The following is an 18,268-nucleotide window of genomic DNA, read 5'->3' as shown; positions in this document are numbered from 1 at the left end:
ATACATATTCTTCTCAAGTGTACATGGAACATTTTTAAGAATAGATCATATACTAAGCCACAAAAAGAGCCTCAATAAATTCAGAAGGATTGCAATTGTACCAACCAGCTTCTCAGACCACAAAGGTATGAAAGTAGAAATAAATTATGCAAAGAAAGCAAAAAAGCCCACAAACACATGGAGGCTTAACATGCTCCTAAATAATCAATGAATCAATGAGTAAATAAAACGACATCTAGCAATATATGGAGACAAATGAAAATAATAACTCAGCACCACAAAATCTGTGGGACGCAGTGAAGGCCATGCTAAGAGGGAAGTATATTGCAATACAGGCTTACCTCAAGAAAGAAGAACAATCCCAAATGAACATTCTAAACTCATAATTAATGAAAGTAGAAAAAGAACAAATGAGGCCCAAAGTCAGTAGAAGGAGGGACATAATAAAGATCAGGACAGAAATAAATACAATCAAGAAGAATCAAACAGTAGAAAGAATCAATGAAACCAGGAGCTGGTTCTTCAAGAAAATAAACAAAGTAGGTAAACTCCTAGCCAGACTTATCAAGAAAAAAAGAGAGTCTGCACACATAAATAGAATCAGAAATGAGAAAGGAAAATTCACTGCAGACACCACAGAAATACAAAGAATTATTAGAGAATACTGTGAAAAATATTTTGCTAACAAATTGGATATCCTAGAAGAAATGAACAACTTTCTAGAAAAATGCAACCTTCCAAGACTGACCCAGGAAGAAACAGAAAATCTGAAGAGACCAATTACTAGAAATAAATTGAATTGGTAGTCAAAAAACTACCTAAGAACAAAACCCCTGGACCAGATGGCTTCACTGCTGAATTTATCAAACATTTAGTGAAGACCTAATACCCATCCTCCTTAAAGTTTTCGAAAAAGTAGAAGAGGAGGGATTACTTCCAAACTCATTCTATGAGGCCAGCATCACCCTAATACCAAAAGCAGACAGACACCACAAAAAAAGAAAATGAGAGACCAATATCCCTGATGAACATACATGCAATAATAGTCAACAAAATATTAGCAAACTGAATAAAAAAATACATCAAAGACCACCCACTGTGATCAAGTATGATTTTTTTCCAGGTATGCAAGGATGGTACAATATTCGAAAATCCATCAACATCATCCACCACATCAACAAAAAGAAGGAAAAAAATCACCTGATCATCTCCATAGATGCTGAAAAAGCATTTGACAAAATTCAACATCCAATCATGATAAAAACTCTCAAGAAAATGGGTATAGAGGGTAAGTACCTCAACATAATAAAGGCCATATATGACAAACCCACAGCAAATATCATACTTAACAGCGAGAGGCTGAAAATGTTCCCTTTAAGATTGGGAACAAGACAAGGATATCCACTCTCCCCATGTTTATTCAACATAGTTTTGGAGGTCCTAGCCACGGCAATGACAACACAAAGAAATAAAAGGCATCCAGATTGGTTAGGAAGAAGTTAAACTGTCACTGTTTGAAGATGATATATTGCACATAAAAAACCCTAAAGAACCCACTCCAAAACTACTAGAACTAATAACTGAATTCAGCAAAGTTTCAGGATACAAAATTAATACACAGAAATCTGTTGCAATCCTATGTATTAATGATAACTAGCAGAAAGAGAGATCAGTAAAACAATTCCATTCATAATTGCATCAAAAAGAATAAAATACCTAGGGATAAACCTAACCAAGGAGATGAAAGACTGATACACTGAAAACTACAAGACACTCATGAGAGAAATTAAAGAAGGCATCAATAAATGGAAATATATCCCATGCTCATGGATAGGAAGAATTGTCAAAATGACCATCCTGCCTAAAGCAATTTACAGATTCTATGCAATCCTCATCAAAATACTGACAGCATTCTTCAACGAACTAGAGGAAATAGTTCTAAAATTAATATGGAACCACTAAAGACCCTGAACTGCCAATCCTGAGAATAAAGAATAAAGCTGGGGGGATTACTTTCCCCAACTTCAAGCTCTACTACAAAGCTGCCGTAATCAAGACAAGTTGGTTCTGGCACAAGAATAGATCCATAGATCAGTGGAACAGAATAGAGGGCCCATATATAAACCCAAGAATATATGGCCAATTAATATATAATAAAGGAGCCATGGCAATACAATGGGGGTAATGACAGTCTCTTCAGCAGCTAATGTTGGCAAAACTGGACAGCTACATGTAAGAGAATGAAACTGGGTTATTGTCTAACCCCATACACAAAAGTAAACTCAAAATGGATCAAAGATCTGAATGTAAGTCATGAAACTGTAAAACTCTTAGAAGAAAACAGGCAAAAATCTCTTGAATATAAATATGAGCAACTTTTTCCTGGACACATCTCCTCAGGCAAGGGAAACAAAAGCAAAAATGAACAAATAGGACTATATCAAACTAAAAAGCTTCTGTACAGCAAAGGACACAATCAGTAGATCAAAGAGCCATCCTACTGTATGGGAGAATATATTAAAAAATGACATATCCTACAAGGGGTTAACATCCAAAAAATATAAAGAACTCACACTCCTCAACAAACAGAAAGCAAAAAAGCTGATTAAAAAATGGGTGGAGGAACTGAACAGACAGTTCTCCAAAGAAGAAATTCAGATGTCCAACAGACTCATGAAAAGACGCTCCATATCGCTAATCATCAGAGAAATGCAAATTAAAACCACAATGAGATATCACCTCACACCAGTTAGGATGGCCAACATCCAAAAGACAAGGAACAACAAATGCTGGCGAGGATGCGGAGAAAGGGGAACCCTCCTACACTGTTGGTGGGAATGTAAATTAGTTCAACCATTCTGGAAAGCAATATGGAGGTTCCTCAGAAAACTAAAAGTACAGAAAGCATTTGACCCAGAAATTCCACTCCTAGGAAGTTACTCAAAAAAAACCAAGATCTCAGATTCAAAAAGTCATATGCACCCCTATGTTTATTGTCGCTCTGTTTACAGTAGGCAAGATATGGAAGCAACCTAAGTGTCCATCAGTAGATGAATGGCTAAAGAACAAGTGGTACATACACACAATGAAATATTATTCAGCCATAATAAATCCTACCATTTGTAACAACATGGATGGAGCTATAGAGTATTATGCTCAGTGAAATAAGCCAGGTGGAGAAAGACAAGTACCAAATGATTTCACTCATCTGTGGAGTATAACAAAGCAAAAGCAGACTCACAGACTCCAAGAGGGTCTAGGGGTTATCAAAGGGGAAGGGTGGGGTAGGGCAGGTGGGGAGGGAGGGAGAACGGGATTGAGGGGCATTATGATTGGCACACGTGTGTCTTGGGTCACGGGGAAGACAGTATAACACAAAGAAGACAAGTAGTGACTCTGTGGCATCTTGCTACGCTGATATACAGTGACTGTGGTGGGGTGTGGGGGGAGACTAGATAATATCGGTGACTGTGGTAACCACAATGTTGCTTATGTTTAACCTTTATAAGATTGTATATCAATGATACCTTAATAAAAAAAAAAGAAGCAATAGTAACATATTGGAAAACATGTTAGAAAAAAATAAGTGGTTGTTATTCTCTAAGTAAAAAAATAAATTAAATAAATTATGAAGAACATTTCCTGTTATATTTGTTAGCTTTGATGTCAGTACTTCTCAGTCTATTAACTCTTATACACTAATTTCGTAGAGATCAATAAAAGCAAAACTGATTATTTTCATTTTCAGAAATGTTAGTCGAACCCCTTGGCACTAAAGTGAGGGTGGAAAATTAAGGAAGTGCTGTATTTTCATAATACTTGAAGTAGGTTTGCAACATTGGTTTGGTTACCAGATTAAAGTTATTAATAGTTTCGCCTTGTGTTTATTATCTTTCAATTTTTTTTATACTTCCTTTGTTTCATAACCATATCTATAACTTAGGAACTGAGATCTGTGTTCACCACATTTCAGTAGTTAGCTCTAGTCCTTTTAAACCCTGATTTCTTCATTCTTGGGTTCTTATCTTTCATTTGATTGGTGTATATCTTCACAAAATATCTTAAAATATAGTATTTTCTGAGAAATTATAAATCTGAAACATCTTTCTCTTATTTTTACAAATTAATGACATTTTGCATTTTGACTTGGTATAAAAATTACTGGTTTCTTAATTTTGCCCTCAATATACAGAAGACATCTCTCCATTGTTTTCTATAATTTAATGATATATAGAAGTTGAATCTAAGTTTATTTATCTATCTAATTATTTTTTCCTGTTAACCCATCAGTTTTACCTGGTTTTGGTTGGTATTTACGGTAAAAATTTAAACAGCTGTCAGAGTACATCTAGAAATAACACCTTCATTTTACTTTTGCCTAATATTAGGCAACTGTCTTGATTTCTACTCTGAATTGTGTGTGTGTGTGTGTATCAAGGAGAAACAATATGTGTGTTCTATTTGTTTTTCTCCAGTTACTCTGGTGTCTTTTTGAAAATACCTATATGCTTAGGTTCTTCTGTTCTTCAGATCTATTGCCCAGTATCTTACCATTCCTTTTTCCTTTATAATTTCACTTTTCTAAAAACTTTTTCTCCACAAGACAGATTCTGTGTGTGTGTATGTGTGTGTGTGTGTGTGTGTGTGTGTGTGTGTGTGTGCCAATGCATGTGTGCATAAGTTATGACCTCTCTTTGCTCATAGGATATTTTTTTAAAATCCTGTCATCTCATTTCTTCAGCTCATCTTCTTTCATAGCATTCTTTTCTTTTTTAATCTCATTCTGCTCTCTCCTTATGCTTTATCTTCTGCCCCCCTTTTCCCTCCACCCCATTTCAAAACAACCTTTTCTTTTTCCCTTATCCTACAAAAGATACCAAATTGCTTCCTAAAACTTTCTTCTGGTTCCTATCATAAGCCATTTTAAGGAAGTAATCTATTCTCTGAGTTGCATGGTCAATGCTCCTCTTGGGTTGTTCTGTAGAATTTGTCAAGAGCACTAGCTGAATTTCCCCTTGAATTCTCATATGGAGAGCTCTATGCAGATTTGGCCTTTAATGAAAGTGATTCTGTCAGGTTAGGGTAATATATTCTTCTCCTTCACCTCCCCGCTGTTTGACACTTGGAGTTGATGGAAGACATAAATCCTAGAATCCAGCATGCTTCCCTCCTTGGCTTCTCCTCTTCCTGGTCCTGCCTGCGGCACCCACTACCTTGAGGTGGGTCCTTTGCCACCTGGTTGCTCTATGCCACTAACAGACCTTCCCTCCCCATGTCCTGACAGTGATTGCTAAGATTTTTAGTCCTCAAATAGGTACCAACCAATATTTTAAGTAGTTCAAAAGCAACACCCATGCTTCAGGTGGGATTTCCAAATTTGCTGGTTGTTCCTGTCAGGCTTAATTCTCAGTATTGATGGAGGTTTTGCTCTTTTTATCTGACTTCATTTTCATGGACATTTTCATGGTGCAGCTCTGACAGGGGCTGCTGACTAGATGCCACTGTAAAGCAGAAATAAAATGATTGGGCCAAAGAACCTGTCCATTTAAAATTCTCCATACATATTGCTGAATGCATTCCAAGAACTTTGTACTGATTTGCTCCTCTGTTGGCCAGAAATGGTTTTTCCCAGGGTTGCTTTTGGATCTATATTATTCATGTCTCACAGAAATGACATAGTCAGACATTATTATCTTCTATCATGTTTGACATTTGTATCTTTAAAGCATTTGACTGACAAACTTCTTTTGTCTTTCTTAACTACAGCATCAGTGTGGTTTATGTAGCAAAAGCCCAGCGGCTCTTATCAGGAGTTCAAACCTTGGTTTCTGTAGTTATGGGCTGTGTGATCAGGACAAGTTGTTCAAGTTCTCTGGGCATCTGCAAAGTGCTGATTGACATTCATACATATGCAGTGGTGAGGGGCACAAGAAAAGAGGACTCGGAAGGTGCTTCGTAAATGTAAACTGTGTAGAAATGTTGGCAGAGTGCTTGAGCGAGCAGGTTCTCTCATCAGAAAGGTAATCTCAGCCATTTATTTGCTGCTCGGCTCTGGGCCAGATTTCTAACTTCCCTGAGACTTGGTCTCCTCATCTGTAAAAATGGTGAGTAAAACATATACATGGTGATAGAATGGCTTTACAAACATATACTCCTAAAGTGGCTGTGAAAAACGTTAAATTAATTAAGCAGGGAGGTCATTAGATTGCCGTGTGTCTAACCCCATGGAGGCCTAGAAAGCAAACCAAAGTCTAAGCTGTGAACGCTTCAAGGTCATGAAATCAAAGTCCTGAGGACAACCAGTCCCGATGGCTTCCTGGGCTCTAATCTAGAGCCAATCAAATCATTCCCTTTCTCTGCTCCCCAGACTTTCTCTGTGTAAGTCTTTGCCCTGGCTTCTCCCTGAGGAGAGCTACTCACTACTTCCAGTTTGGCACTGACTGATTCCAATAGTTTTTTTCTCCAATAAACCTGTAAAATTTTTAATAAGCCTCAGTTTATTTTTTAACAGGCTTAAATGAGGAAGTGAATGTAAAGATCTCAGCAGAATAAATGGTACAAAATAAGTGCCCAGTAAATGTTAGTCATTATAATAATCATTAAATTCTATGGTAAGACACAATACGTGTCACCCACACGCACATGTATCTCTAGAGGCAGAAATCTAAGTAGAGTTATGTGTAGCTATTTCATTTATTCCTTTTCTTATGCTATTAATGAGATGCTTTTCTGAAATACTGCTTTAATTCCTTGTCTTCTTTCTTCTTCATCTTATTTTAAAACCCTTGTTCTGTTTTATTTCATGAAAATCCAGCTGACAGTTTGCAACAGCTTATGTGCAAAGGAATTTCCTTTGTTTTCCTCATTACAAAGAGTAAAACAAAAATCTCACAAAGGAAAAGCAAAACTTCTCACCCCTTTTCTTCTACCCATGATTCCATAATTCTTTAAAAATTTATCCCACAAACATTTATGTTTGGTCTTTTTTTAGCCTTTTGTCATGTGGTCACAGCAAGATTGTTTATTACTGATTTTTCCTGAATTTACTTCTCAGGTCCATAATAGTTGATGCATAGAATGGAAATGTTAAATAGACACACCTCATTTATTTATTTTTATTTTTATTTTTATTAAGGTATTATTGATATGCACTCTTATGAAGGTTTCACATGAAAAACAATGTGGTTACTCCATTCACCCATATTTTCGAGTCCCCTCCATACCCCATTACAGTCACTGTGCATCAGCATAGCAAGATGCCACAGAGTCACCACTTGCGTTCTCTGTGCTACACTGTCTTCCCCATGATTCCCCCACACCATGTGTAGGCATGCCTCATTTTATTGCACCTTGCAGATACTGCGTATTTTACAAATTGAAAAGGTTTATAGCAACTTTGAGTCAAGCAAGTCTATTGGTGCCATTTTCCCAAAAACATTTGCTCCCTTCATGGTTCTGTGTCACACTTTGGTAATTCTCATAATATTTCAAAATTTTCAGTATTATATGTGTTATGGTGACCTATGATTAGCAATCTTTGAGGTTACTATTGTAATTGTTTTGGGGCACCACAAACCATGTCCATATAAGATGACAAGCTTAATAAATATTGTGTTTATTTTGGCTCTACAGACCAGCCATTCCTTTGTCTCTTTCCCATTCCTTGGGCCTCCCTGAATGATATTCAAATTCAGCTAATTAATAACCCTTCAATGCCCTCTAGGGGTTCCAGTGAAAGGAGAGTCACATGTCTGTCAATCACACACTAGGAATGATTAAGCTTAGAGAGAAAGGCACGTTCAAAGCTGAGACAGGCTGAAAGCCAGGCCTCTTGTACCAAATGGCCATGTTGTGAATGCAAAGGAAGTTAAAAGTGCTACTCCAGTGATCACATGAATGATAAGAAAGCAAAAGAGTCTTATTGCTGATATAGAGAAAGTTTCAGTGGTCTGGGTAGAAGATCAAACCAGCTACAACATTCCTTTAAGTCAAAGCCTAATTCAGGGTAAGGTCTTAACTTTCTTTAATTCTACAAAGGCTGACAGAGGTGAGGAAGCTGCACTAGAAAACATGAAGCTAGCAGAGGCTGGCTATGAGGTTTAAGGAAAGAAGCCATCTCCACAGCATAAAAGTGCAGGTGAAGCAGCAGGTGCTCATGTAGAAGCTGCAGCAAGGTATCCAGAAGATCTCGCTAGGATGATTAATGGAGGTGGCTGCACTAGCTAACAGATTTTTTTGTGTTGGAGAAACAGCCTTCTATTGGAAGAAGATGCCATCTAGGACTTCCACAGCTAAAGAGGAGAAGTCAATGCCTGGCTTCCAAGCTTCCAAGAGCAGGCTGACTCTTGTTAGGGGTTAATGCAGCTGGGGACTTTTAAGTTGAAGACAGTGCTTATTTTCCCTCCCCAAATAGCCAAAGCAATCCTGAGAAGGAAGAATTAGGCTCCCTGACTTCAAGCTCTACTACAAAGCTACAGCAATCAAGACAACTTGGTACTGGCACAAGAACAGACCCATAGACCGATGAAACAGACTAGAGAGCCCAGATATAAACTCAGGAATATATGGTTAATTAATATATGATAAAGGAGCCATGGATATACAATGGGGAAATGACAGCCTCTTCAACAGCTGGTGTTGGCTAAACTGGACAGTTACATGTAAAAGAATGAAATTGGATTATTGTGTAACCCCACACACAAAAGTAAACTCCAAATGGATCAAAGACCTGAATGTAAGTCATGAAACCATAAAACTCTTAGAAAAAAACTAGGCAAGAATCTCTTGGACATAAACATGAGCAACTTCTTCATGAATTTATCTCCCCGGGCAAGGGAAACAAAAGCAAAAATGAACGAGTGGGACTATATCAAACTAAAAAGCTTCTGTACAGTAAAGGATACCATCAGTAGAACAAAAAGACATCTTACAGTATGGGAGAATATATTCATAAATGACATATCTAAAAGGGGGTTGACATCCAAATTATATAAAGAGCTCAAGCACCTCAACAAACAAAAAGCAAATAAGCCAAATAAAAACATGGGCAGAGTTGCTGAACAGACACTTCTCTGAAGAAGAAATTCAGATGGCCAACAGACACATAAAAAGATGCTCCACATCGCTAATCATCAGAGAAATGCAAATTAAAACCACAATGAGATATCACCTCACACCAGTTAGGATGGCCAACAGGCAAAAGACAAACAACAACAAATGTTGGCAAGGATGTGGAGAAAGGAGAACCCTCCTACACTGCTGGTAGGAATGTAAATTCAACCATTGTGGAAAGCAGTATGGAGGTTCCTCCAAAAACTAAAAATAGAAATACCATTTGACCCAGGAATTCCACTCCTAGGAATTTACCCTAAGAATGCAGGAGCCCAGTTTGAAAAAGACAGATGCACCCCTATGTTTATCGCAGCACTATTTACAATAGCCAAGAAATGGAAGCAACCTATGTGTCCATTAGTAGATGAATGGATAAAGAAGAGGTTGGTACATATACACAATGGAATATTATTAAGCCGTAAGAAGAAAACAAATCCTACCATTTGCAACAACATGGATGGAGCTAGAGGGTATTATGCTCAGTGAAATTAGCCAGGTGGAGAAAGACAAGTACCAAATGATTTCACTCATATGTAGAGTATAAGAACAAAGAAAAAACTGAAGGAACAAAACAGCAGCAGACTCACAGAACCCAAGAATGGACTAACAGTTACCAGAGGGAAAGGGACTGGGGAGGATGGGTGGGAAGGGAGGGATAAGGGCAGGGAAAAAGGGGCATTATGATTAGCACACATAATGTAGGTCATGGTGGGGGACATGGGGAAGGCAGTATAGCACAGAGAAGACTAAGAGGCTCTATAGCCTCTTAGTACACTGATGGACAGTGACTGTAATGGGGTATGTGGTGGGGACCTGATAATAGGGGGAGCCTAGTAACCATAATGTTGTTCAAGTAATTGTACATTAATGATACCAAAATGTAAAAAAGGCAAAAGCGAATACAAAAAAACCCTTAAGGCCCTGAACAATTATGCTAAATCTGTTCTGCCTGTGCTCTATAAATGGAACTACAAAACGTGGATGACAGCACATCTCTTTACAACATGGGCTACTGAATATTTCAAGACCACTGTGGAGACCTACTGGTCAGAAGAAAAGATTCCTTTGAAAATATTACTGACCACTGACAATGTACCTGGTTGTCTAAAAGCTCTGATGGAGATGTACAAGATTATGTTTTCATGCCGGCTAACACAACATCCACCCTATAGTCTATGGATCAAGCAGTAATTGTGACTTTCAAGTCTTATGATTGAAGTAATGCATTTTTTAAGGCTATAGCTGCCACAGATCCTGATTCTTCTGATGGATTGGGCAAAGTACACTGAAAATCTTCTGGAAAGGATTTCATTCTAGATGCCAATCAGAACATTCATGATTCTTGGAAAGAGGTCAAAATATCAACGTAAAGAGTTTGGAGGGAGTTGCTGCTGGATGATTTTGAAGAGTTCAAGTCTTCAGTGGAGGAAGTCACTGCATATGTGGTGGAAATAGCAAGAGAACTAGAATTAGAAATGGACCCTGAAGATGGAACCAAATTGCTGCCATCTCATGATAAAACTTCAACAGAGGAGGAGGTGTGTTTCACGGATGAGCAAAGAAAGTGGATTCTTGAGATGGAATCTGGTGAAGTGGCTGGGAAGATTGTTGAAGTGACAACAATGGATTTAGAATATTACATAACTTTAGTTGATGAAGCAGCAGCAGGGTTTGAGAGGACTGACTCCAGTTTTGAAAGAAGTTCTGCTGTAGGCAAAATGCTATCATACGGCACTGTGTGCTACAGAGAAATCATTCATGAAAGGAAGAGTCAGTTGATGTGGTAAACTTCCTGTTGTCTTATTTTAAGAAATTGCCACAGCTGTCCAATCCTCAGCTCCCTGATCAGCCAGTAGCAGTCAACACTGAGGCAAGACACTCCACCAGTAAAAATATTGGAACTTGCTAAAAACTCAGAACGTGGTTAGCACTTTTTAGCAACAAAGTATTTTTTAGTTAAGGTATACACATCGTTTTTTTTTTGACATCGTGCTACTGCATACAGTAGACGACAGAATAGTATAGACATAACTTTTATATGAACCGGGAAACAAACACAATTCATTTGACTCGCTTTATTGTGATATTTGGTTTACTGGTCAGGAACAAAACTGGCAATATCTTTGAGGCATGCCCGTATAGGATTTGGGGAGGATTAAACAAGGTCTAGTAAGAAAAGTGTCTTAGCAGAGTCCCTGGTACGTGGAGGGAGCTCAGCCTCGTGTGCTGTGTTGTTTTGCCTGCACTGATGCATACAGCACAAGTGACCTGCTTTCTACCTCCAGCAGTGACTGACTTGTTTATTCATAGCTCCCAGGGGTCATCGGAGGCCTTTGTGTGACTGTATCACAGCAGAATCTCTCCTTTTGCTCAGGGCTGCTTCATTCACTCCCCCACAGGCCCTGAACCTTCTGGCAGCCTCCTGTAATGTCCCTGCATCCACATCTCTGTCTCTGGAGTGGCTTCCCAGAGAACCCAGCTTGCAACACAACACCCTCCTGCAGAAAGCTGAGATGGACTTGCTGTTGATTTCAGGGTGAAATTCAAATTCTTCAACATGTCCTCCAAGGTCCTTCCCAGTCTAAACCCAGACTACTTTTCTTGCATCCTCCCTGAACATTTCCTGCTCCTGTCATTTTAGCTGCAGGTCCCTTCTCTCCCTGCACAGAACAAATGTTGCTCTGTCCTGTATCTTTGCTTTATTCCACACTTACCTTCTTCTGCCACTGGCTGTTCATCTGTTATCTACTTGAAATTCTGAAATGAAATACCGTTTTTGAACTTCAGTTTCTTCAGTGTTCTACTAGAGAATCTTGCGCTTGTTTTGGTTACTGCACTTAGTGTCAGGGGATGGGCTAAGAAAACCATGGCTTTAACCCACCAGTGACCTGCCCACCCTGCTACGCCAGCCCAATATGTCCATGGAATTTGTTATTTGCTTGTGCTTCCTCATTCCCTTGCCCAGTCTTGCTGCTGTGAGCATGAAATTGTTCCAGGCTTTTGTTCTCTCTTGGTCTCTGCTTGGTCTTGAGGATTCTTTTATCTCACATTTGGTACCTGACTTTCATTCATTTACAGCAACTGCTTGACTTTCAAAAGTGTTTGGCTTCTTCCTACCTCCTCAGTACCTATGATTTTTCATTCCCATTTTTAGCTTTCTCATTCTATCTCTATAATGACAGTTGGAATAACCCCATTACCATTAGGCTTCTCTCAGATTGGGTGCTGGGAACACTTTTAATGTTTTGATTTTCTTGTGATTATGGACTCCCTGAAGAACTCTGATGCATCTGCATTTCCTAGCACAGGGCCTGCACTGAGTAGGTGCCAGCATGACGTGTTTATGGGGTGGAAGATCATCAGATTATGGAGGCTCTTCATCAGCTGTGCTGAAGTGAGAACCTCATGCAAAGACATTTATGGTGTTCACATAATTGAATTGTTTGTAATAGGATATTCTCTCTAAGAGGTGGGCTAGTGCAGCAAAGCTTCATTATTACTATGCAAGGGATGTTTAGGGCAATTGGAAGTAAATGTTTCTGCGAAAAGAACCTCCTAAATCTCAGACACTAGGCTGAGTGCTATGATGACTTAAAAAAAAATGTATAGGGTTTATATGCCTGATATGCTCCCAGTCTTTTAGGCCTGACAAAAAATACCTACAAAACAGATTAGAAAGCAATATATTTTAAGAGAAAGCTACTGATCAGAGAATCTGGGAGCTGGGAGAAAGGAAAGAGAATGGGGGTCTGGAGGAAGTGGGATCGGAATTGAATTTTAGTTCATCACCAGCCTCACCACACTGTGTTTCTCCAAGGCCAAACACATGTCTTATTTATATTTATATCTATAGTGCCTCCTTGTACACCTTCAGCTAATACTCTAATAGAGAGCTTGGTTATCATAAATACTGGATGCAGATCATCAAAAGGCTAAAAAATTAAGCTCAGAGGTTGTACAAGAATCCTGGGGTCTGGCAATGGGGAAAAGCCATGGGAAGTCTCCTTTGGCCTCCAGGACTGGCACCACTGGTTCTGGAACTTTTGGTCTATGCCTCTGGATTATCGATGCTGTTGCCTCTTTGTGAATAATTTCCCAAATGTTGCTGCATCTTTGCATCTCTCCCGCCTCTGAGATTCAGTGTTCCAGAGAGGCATGTTTCATCCTGTGATTGGCTAGGCCGAGCCTAGGTCACGTGCTGATGTCCCAGCATGTGGGGATGGCAGTTGGGAAGAGATGTCGATTTCATAGTGGAAGCAAGAGCAAGTTCCTGCCTCTCCTGGGGACTCACCCTATGGTGATTCCCTCTACTTCCTGCCTCTACATAGGAGGGGCATGTAGATGGCTGCCTAGGCAAAGATGACAAATGTTCACCCAGGGATGATGAGTTATAAGCTTTCAGACAACTTGTATAAATTTTGTAATTCTGCCAGTTGACAATGGGCTGCACCCCTGGAAAAGACTTAGAAGTGCATAATTAGTCTCATATCATCACTAGGACTCTGACAGTTGGCAATATTTAAGTAATCTTAAAAGAATGATCCATAAAACTTGCCTGGATCTTTTTAAGATATGAAAACTAAATCCAGCTCTCTCCTGTTTTCCTGCGCATCTGTGATATTTATCATACAACCACAGAAATATCTTCGTAGTATAAGGAGATTTCCTCACAGGAGAAACACACGCAAGGGAACAAGTCAAACAGCCAACATTGAGTGGGCAAGACAGTTACAATTTGGCTTCGTGATCACCTTACACCTTCTGAATCACTGGAAGAGTCAGCTTCGAGTGGTAACAGACGGGCGGCTGGTTAAATCAGCCATATAATACGCCTTTTGCATGGGATTAAATATTTTTCATGTTAATGCTTTTCCCATCTTTTCTTTGGAGTTCAAACTCAGCCTGGTAGATTTTTGTGTCTTGAATGAAACATAAACCATTTTGAAAGACCAGGAAATGGGTTGTCACTCTGGGATTTGATCAGTTTATGCAAAGATTCATTAATGAGCATATCACCCATTTCAGATTTTGCTGATTACATCATGAATCCTTCTAAGCAAGGATTAGAAGGATTTTGTTTATTGTATGAACTTTTATTTTATTATTTAATTTTATTGATTTCCCATACTGGTTCACACAGTGAGGTCGGTTCATTTTGTGTTTCACATGTGAGTAGAGTCCTACTCACTTCTTACAGCCACAGCTGTGTGATCCTTATGGTGAAGCTCTGAGGCAGGTGAAGTGCCAACCTATTTTATAGGTGAAGAAACTAAGGCTCAAAAAAGTTAAGGGATTTCTTAAGCTCATACAGTTGGCAAGGGCCAGATTTAGGTCTGAATCCTAGATTTCTTATCCACAAAAACTCAGAAGTTTTTGTAACCAAGATCATAATGAAGCCAAATGAAGGAATTGATGTCATGAAATGATGTTTGGGTTTAGACCTCCTGTTTTACCTATGTACAAAAACTTAATGATATCTTTTAACAAAAGATATTTTCTGGAGTGCCCTTGATACTTATGAAACCAGTGAACTGGTATATTTTAACAGAATGTTACTGGATAGCTCTATTCTTCCCCTTTGATGACTACTGGAATTGGTGAAGTCAGAATTTTCATCTTCAGTCACTGGATATAGCAAGAAAGAACCAGGCTTTATTTTGCTTTACTTTAGGGGAAGCAGAGGCATATTGGTGGTCCTAACATCAGGGGTGTGAGGCAAGTACAGGAAGCCCCTACACCACAAGCTCAACCTGGATCAATTTATGTAATTGTATAGTTAATAAGATAGTAAAGACATTTTGTTACAGGTCACTTGAGATACAAAGAATAATCTCATTAAGTTACTCCTCTGTTGAGAAAGTAACAAATATTATTACATGGCTGATAGAAGTTTAATTAGCTATGAACAGATTCAGCCAAGCTGTTTTCTTTGACCAACACAGAATTACATGCAGTTGCAATAAATACATTTTTACACTGAGTTATGATCAAATAGGTGACATATATTTAACTGTTACCTGTTGTAGAAGCTTTTAAATTAGTTCTAGAAAATTAAGTTGCTATTCAAAAATTAGATAGTACATTCAGTAGTCACCACCTGCCCATCACCTGTCACTGTCAGCATTTACAATTAACAGTAATGGTTTTCTGTGATCACTAGATGCTTGTGTGTTCAGTGACTGAAGTGATTCTGTGAAAGCTATACTTAGCTGAACCTTGGCTGTGAACATGAAAACGATGTAAAACTGAACTTGGAAAAAATTCTCTTAAGCATTTTCTATAAAGAGAGGTCCTACTTTGAGAATGGAAACATTCAGATTATAGAAATATAAATGTCTACCTCCTCTCTTGAAAACTTCATCACACCTTCATAAGAGTATATATCAATAATACCTTAATAAAACAAACAAAAAAACCGCCATCACTCTTCCACAATAGCTACTAAATATATAAATAGGTTTTCATAATGCATAGTTAGATGACATACTAATCCTAATACCCTACTGGTACAATACCCGAACTTTCATTCATGAATTTTTTTCTGGATCTCTAGGGCCATGTCTTGGAACTTCATGGCTGACCTTCAAATACCAAATCAAAAATCCATGAATCAATCAGATGCAGGTACTCATGTAAATGGCTTGTGTGTTCTATTCCCCTGCTTGGGCTCTCCTAGTGCCCAGTAACACTGACTCAGGTGGTTGCATAATAGGTTGTTTTCCAACTGCCTTAGATAACTGCTCATTCGTTCATTTAAAATCTATTTTAGTACCTACCATGTACTCTATGTTTGAGGCACTGGACATCTATCAGGGAACAAGACAAAACTCCTACTCTCATTAGTTGGAACAGACATTAAAATAAAGTTAATGTATCAGGGATAAAGAATTCTATGGAGGGAAATAAATCAGTATAGGGGGATGAAGAGTGTCAGATGAAAGAAGATGGGGTGCGCAGGGATAGCTATGTTGAGAAAATGTTGTTTGATCATGTATCTGAAGATACGAGAAAGTGAGCTTATGTGAATATCTGGGACAGGAATGTTCTAGGCAGCAGGAATAGCTGATGAGATAAACCTTGGGGTAACATTTTTTCTTGAGTATTCAAAGGATATAAGTAAGTGGCTGGAGTGGCAGTACTGGTATATTTACAATATGCTCACCAACAGCGTGTTTCAAATTTAAGTTATCAAGATACATTAATTGCTACTAATTGCATAAAGTGCAGATTTTTCTGCTAGCTCATCAGTCCACAAATCACTACGCAAATAATAGATGTATGTCATTATCAGTAACAAGTATGTCACTTTTTCAAAGTCTGCTGATGATTGAATGCCATGAATCTGTTCATTTAGTTCATGCACAGATAGCAAAGTGTACATTGTGTTGTTTCCTTGTCTCCCAGTGATAAGATCATCTACATACTACCATAAAAATACTCATTAAAATACAGGAAAACACACAAATACTCAAAGCATTTGGAAGTTAAGGGTATTAATCTTCAGCATTCATAGGTAGCTTTGAGAAATGATCTGGGCTGATTCATGTCCTGAAAGGGAACAACTCCACCAGTCAGGAAAGGATTAGAAAGTTGCCATCCACTTCAGATGTAGAGGCAGTCTCAGATTGGAAAAATCTCACAGTAACCCCCAGGTTTGGAGGGAGCTGACTTTTGGGGCAACCACAATCAGATCCCATTCCTTGTCTTGTTGACTACTGAGGAGAATTGTTGTAGCTGGTCAGCCCTCCTTAATCTATGCTACAACCACAACTCTGAGATCAGTTTTATTATTCCTTTTACATTTAAACAGTTTAGAACCAAACTTAATATACAGTGGTACACTTGTATCATTTCATTTCTTTGTTCATTAAAAAATCTTTAAACCACTAAAAGGAAACTAATAGGACTGTATTATGAAGATAAAATTAATATTTTATATTTTCTCAACATTTTCATAAAAAACATCATACAAGAAATTGAAACAATAGTGTAATGAACACCCATCTATATGTTCTCTGTCTAGATTCTACAATTGTAACATGCTGCTCTGTTTGCTTCTTTCTTTCTAGCCCCATAACATTTTCTGTACCACTTGAAAGTACATTGTAGACATCATAACACTTTATCTCAGTGCTTCAACAGACATCTAATATTTTTATAAGTTGTAAGAAAATTAGCAATAATTTCATAGTATTGTCTAATATCCAGGCCAGATTTAAATTTTCCCAATTGTTTCAAAAAATTTTTTTTGAACCTTTTAAAAACAATTTTGGAAACAGAATCCAATCTATGATCACAAGGTGACTTTCATTGTTATATCTCTTAGACCCTTTTAATTTGGAATCATTACACCCCATACCCACCTCCCACACTTTTTTTCCCCTGACATTTTACATTATATTCAGTCCAGGCTACCTGTCTAACAGAATATCCCACATTCCAAATTTCTCTGATTATTTTCACATGGTGTCATTTACCTCATTCTTCTATCCCTTTTATTTCCTGTAAATTGGAAACTATGTCTATAGGCTTAATTAGAGTCAGGTCAAACATTTTTGACAAGAATCTATAGGTCATGTTGTATATTTCATTATATTTCATATGCATCACATCAGGGAGTACAAAGTATCAGCTTGTCCCACTATTAGTGGTGTTAATTTTGATTAATTGGTGAGGTTGGTCACTGCCAGATCAGACCAACACTAAAGTTGAAAATACGGTACAAAGAATTCTCATATACTCTTCACTTGAGTTCCTCAAATGTTGGTATTTCTAAATGTCTGCTTTATCACTTCATTCTTTTTCTCTCCTACCAGCTCCATCTCTGTGTGCATGTGTGTATGTGTATATACATATATAAAATTTTTTCCAAACCATTCGAGCTAAGTTAAAGATGACACTGCCCCTTTACTACTATATACTTCTGTGTGTATTTCCTAAATGCAAGGACATTCATCTTTATAACCACAGTGTGATGGTCACAATTAGAAAATTAACATTGATATGGTATTATTGTCTAGTCTAAAAACCCTTGTAATTTCACCAGTTGTCCTACTAATATCCATTGGAGTAAAATGGATTTTTCTGGCTGAAGATCCAGTCTTGGATTGCACACTGAGTCTAGTTGTCATGTCTCTTTAGTCTCCTTTAATCTGAA

This window comes from Manis pentadactyla, chromosome 3 (assembly GCF_030020395.1).
Source record: "Manis pentadactyla isolate mManPen7 chromosome 3, mManPen7.hap1, whole genome shotgun sequence".
Classification (NCBI taxonomy): domain Eukaryota; kingdom Metazoa; phylum Chordata; class Mammalia; order Pholidota; family Manidae; genus Manis; species Manis pentadactyla.
Note: the sequence above shows the minus strand (reverse complement) of the source record.